The sequence below is a fragment of the Sinocyclocheilus anshuiensis genome, unplaced genomic scaffold, assembly GCF_001515605.1.
Source record: "Sinocyclocheilus anshuiensis isolate Anshui unplaced genomic scaffold, SAMN03320099.WGS_v1.1 scaffold1751, whole genome shotgun sequence".
Lineage (NCBI taxonomy): Eukaryota > Metazoa > Chordata > Actinopteri > Cypriniformes > Cyprinidae > Sinocyclocheilus > Sinocyclocheilus anshuiensis.
In genome coordinates, this window is record NW_015552657.1 from 40,128 (window position 1) to 45,305 (window position 5,178).

The 5,178-nt window shown below is 35.2% G+C and overlaps 1 long non-coding RNA gene across 1 annotated transcript; it reads right to left on the bottom strand.

Moving 5' to 3' along the window:
- Positions 1-1,023: 1,023 nt before the first annotated feature.
- On the bottom strand, positions 1,024-1,868 carry LOC107667277 (uncharacterized). Its single transcript, XR_001631771.1, has 5 exons — positions 1,806-1,868; positions 1,529-1,591; positions 1,380-1,436; positions 1,214-1,244; positions 1,024-1,071 (listed from the first exon to the last, which is right to left on the bottom strand). It is a non-coding gene; the product is annotated as an uncharacterized LOC107667277 (long non-coding RNA).
- Between the last annotated feature and the right edge of the window lie 3,310 nt (positions 1,869-5,178).

Sequence of the window (5,178 nt, forward strand, 5' to 3'; positions counted from 1 at the left end):
AACGTGGACTTATACATTTTTGTGCTGCAAATAATAATTTTACACTCATGTGATACTGACCTATGACATCCCGTGACATGACATTCATCTGAAATTCCATCATCTCATGAATGTAACAGTAAAACAGTTCAGCTCACAGATGAAGACTAAGCTGTAATGAAGGCAAAAATATTTCACAAATATTATAGATCAATAAAATTGTTAAAAATTGCTTTTAAATCATTAAAGGTTTTGGTAACACTTTAAAATAAGGTCTCATTTGTTAACATTAGTAAATGCATTTACTAACATGAACTAACAATGAACAATATATTTTCACAGCATTTATTAATGTTTGTTGATGTTAATCAAAATATTCATGTTAATTCACAGTGCATTATCCATTAACAGATAAAACTAAATTTTAATAATGTTTAAGCTTTGATTATTAACTAACATTAATAAATGCTATGTAATTATTGTTCATGTTAATTAACATAGTTAATGTTAATAACTGAAACCTTATTGTAAAGTGTTACTAAAGTTTTATATATTGTTCTGTGTGTGTTTCACAGTCTTGATGGTTTGGATTAACCCTTTAATTGTTGTATCCCTTAAAACCAGACTGCCAGAGGGTTACTGTAAATGCACAGTTTTCCTGATGCCACCGGGGTGGCATTTGCATTGATGGCTTGGGCCCGCCATCGCTGCTTGCAGCTATATTCTTGTTTTTAAACTCATCAACACTGTATTATGCTATGCACTGAATTAAGAGCTCATCTCAAATTCAGTTATCTCTACACATTTAGGGACAATGCACGTAAAACACAATGTAAACCTAAATTACATACAACATTCCTGATTTACATATAGTCTGGAATAAATTTCTCATTTACCTGCACTTCTGATGAATTCTCCTCTTCTGCAGTCTCTGGTGAATGTGACATCAGGCTGTCATCCTAAAAAGAACGACTTTTTAATATATATAATTTGAACTATTAATAGCAAATATATATAAACTAAAGTAGAAATAGGTCTTGTTAACTGCATTTCTTTGGATATAGGCTGCCCTGTCCTCAGTGATAGATTGACCTGGATGAGGGGACAAAATGAACTAATAAATGTGAATATGAAAGAGAATGCCATTTAAGAAATACAGATTAAAGTATTAACTGTTGGATATTTTTAACCAAGAATATTTTTGGATATTTTTTTTTTATCTAAGAAATCTCACATTAGTGTTCGGTGATTGTGACTGTTGTTTCCTTTTGGGGAGGTGTGACATGTCCTAAAATAAAGCAATACATCAATTCATAAAATTCTAAAGAATAGCCTTTGGTAATCTTCAGTATCCAAATGTCTTACTGACAGCTGGATGACATTTAAACAAAACTTTTCACCTGTTTTTCTATGGATGGTGACTCTCTTGTGGTCTCTGGTTGTAGCAGTATATTGTCCTAAAAGAGGCGACAACATTATTCAATTATGTGAAAGAAACAAAAACAGGCCTATATCAATAGATTAATACCATTTACTCCAAAATGTCTACCTGGAGGCCTGTATCTGTGGGGGTGGATTCTTCAGTCCCCTTTGGTGAGTGCAAAACATCATTCTAAGACAGGGCAAAAGTAAATACACAAAAGAGGGAGAAAACAGAACAGTCAATTTAAAGGTGTATAAAGTTGATTTTCTTTTCAAAAGACGAGAAACCATTCAATTTAATTGGGCACTATAAAACTTTTAGCACATCAATTTGCAATACCCCCCACAAATAGCCTCATGTTTCCTTTGTAAATGTCTGATATATTTTCTTACTTAGGACTTACATAATTAATGTCACTCCAGAAAGTTTCCCCTTTCAAGTCATGTAGATATTTTTCGATTTTCCTGTACAATTTCAGACACAGCATTATGAAAGACACAGCTTCATAACTCTAGACTACTTTACCATTAGTCTAGATCAGTGGCTCAGGGTCAGAAATCAACTTTTCCATTAAGAGGCAATGTTTCCAGGGCAATTATTTGCATTTGTAAGGGCAAATTTGATAATCACCTTATTAATTGCTTCCATGTTGTATTTAATGTAAAATACTTACATTTAACCAGTTAATTTAATCAATCAGAATACTTAAAACTGTTACCAATAACAACAAACTGTTTAAAACTTTATATAAATTGTACATAAAAAAAACCTAAGAAGTAATAGGGTTGCAAAATTGTATAACAATCATTATTGTCAATTATTGCTTTAATAGTGATTATTAATGTCGATTAATAAAGCACATAAAACGTTTTGTGTTTCTTTGTTTATGATGAGGGAATTTGCGTCGCGAGCGAGCAGAATTCCATCAGTGAACATGTGCACTCAACTCCTGCGTTTCCACTGCTGATTAATCTAAACGTCAACAGAAATGTGTGTGACTGGTTAAAAAGTTCAACGTTGCAAAAAAAAAAAAAACAACAACACATAAAAGCTATCTGATGAGCAGATCTAAATATAATTTTGCGAATTTGCAATTTTCATTCATTTTCACATTTAATGTTAATCGCGACAGCCATAATATATTTAATTTATATATATATATATATATATATATATACACCTTTTTACCTTTTTTACCTTTTTTTCCACCTGGTCCGTGTACGATGAGGAATCTTTCTTTCTTCTTCTTGGCAGTTGTGAAAGCAATACGCTTTTCGTTTCGGCATTTGTTCTGCATGTGTTCTGTATAATTTAAAAGCAGTCTTTTTTTTGAACACCTACCTACATGTAGGCAAGTCCATGTAAAAAGAGACTATAAAATACACCGATTGGTTGATGTTTGAACTGCTTCGCGGGATCCAATGAAAAACCTAATTTGGACAAGCACCCAGAGAGCGGTAAAACGGTACATTGCGTCAACAGCTCGGAGTTTACAGATTGATTTCTTCAGTAACGTCACCAGGATCCTAAGGTAGGAATAATTTTCACTTGTTGTATTGATTACTCAGGAAGCGGTGCTGATTCAGGTTTGTGTATTTAGCAATTTATAAGCAAAATAGTTTTTTTTTCCCCGAATTTGTTAATGCTAACCTATCAGAAAACAGTTGCAAGAGTTAGTTTGCTATCAGCTAGTAACTGGAGCCTTATCCAGGAATTCTCTGCAACAAATTTGACATAGACCTTTCTTCGTGTATTTAGCTAACGTTAGCTGGATTAATTTATTTTTAGTTTATGTTGTATTGGTATTATAACGATAACATTGTTACTTTTATTTTTAAAATATTATCCATTGTACTTATCTTCCACAAGCTCTGCAGCTAACTTGCATGCAGCTGACACATTAAGTTGACCTAGCATTATGTCTGCCATTATGTCAGTCAACCTCGCAAGACACCATGTGAATAATGAAACAGTCTTAAATGCATTAATCTAAATGGACTACAAGCAACCCTCTTTTAATTCCCAAGGTGTGATGAGAAAGTTTGCAGTGGTCCAGTGGGTCAGTGGGGAGGATGCTGGGATGTATAGCGAGGTAAAAACCAATGCCATACGTAAATATGATGACACCAAGCTGGATGATGATGGATACCCACAAACTGACTATTCAGCTGCTGTGGAGTGGCAGAAAGGGAAAAAGTCAAAACATGGCTGGCCAGTGTATCAAGTTTGTGAGCAGTAAGTAGACCTATCTAATGGATTTTTTTTTTTACAGTGTCAGGTCCAATACATAATGTGAAGCTGTTGTGATGTGTAAAGTTGTTATGGCAGTTTTGTTACTCCCATTGACAATAATATGCGCAGGAATAATTACATGCAGCAAATTTAAAATATTGTTTTCTGTACTGTGAAGTGCCTTAATCTGATCTCTACTCCCACTTTGAACTTTTTTCAGACAATCGATTTCATACTAATAGTAAAATTAAGAAATTTCTGGGGTTGGAGTCTGATGAAAGTAACAAGACACTGCCTAAGAAAAGGGCCTCAGTCCCACCATCAAGATATACAGATTCAGATGAAAATGATGTTGAGAATACACCGGTAAGACTGTTTGTGTTCAACTGTCACTGAATGAAGTTTAAGCATATAATCACACACCATATACTTAAGTACTGAGTTGAAATGCTTGCAGACTTAAAAAAGGTCTCTGGTATTTTTAAACCTAGGTCCTATTGTTAGTTAGAACAGTAAAACCATCAGTGACAAACAGGCTATGCAAAGGAAGTATACAAGGCAAGACAACAAAGTAATCTACTTGTTTTTGCACCTGACTATATCCAAAATGTGGATGGCATTAAAATCTTCTTTGAGATCTGCCTCCCTCCCCTCTGATTCTCTCACTTAGCGTCCTATACTGTACAGTAATTTTATGTCTATCTGTTTACATTTATAGAGGTAGGAAGACAAATATCTAAGAAGATAAATACGTATCATCTCCATATCCGCTCCACGGTCATACACTTTTAATCAGAATCAGAAAGAGCTTTATTGCCAAGTATGTTTGCACATACAAGGAATTTGTTATAGTGTCACAAGCTTCCAGTACACGGAGACAACAACAACACACAGATAATAAAAATAAGATGTGAATAAAATACACATGCATAAATATAAACCACAAAAAAAGAATAAATTGTATGTACAGGTGTGCTATAGATAGAATAGGAATAGAATAAAATAAAAGTTGTAGGGATGTACTAGGGTTTAGGGTGATAAATAAGTATAAGGTTATTGCACATACTTTAATTGCACAATGGGAAAATATTAACTGTTCATGAGGCAGATTGCCTGGGGAAAGAAACTGTTCTTGTGCCTGGCTGTCCTGGTATTCGGTGCTCTGTAACGCCGACCAGATGGCAAAAGTTCAAAAAGGAGATGGCTTGGATGTGATGGATCCAGAGTGATTTTCTGAGCCCTTTTCCTCACTCTGGATGTATACAGTTCTTGGAGGGTAGGCAGGGGGGCACCAATAATCCTTTCAGCAGTCCGAACCGTTCTCTTCCACTGTTTTGAGGGTGTTCAGCTCCAGGTTGTTAAGACTGCAACCTCCTGTCTGTAAGCAGACTCATCTCCTTCCTTGATGAGACTGATGACTGTAGTGTCATCTGCAAACTTCAGGAGCTTGACAGAGATGTCTTTAGAGGTGCAGTCGTTTGGTGTAGAGGGAGAAGAGCAGTGGGGAGAGGACGCAACCCTGAGGGGCGCCAGTGCTGGTGGTG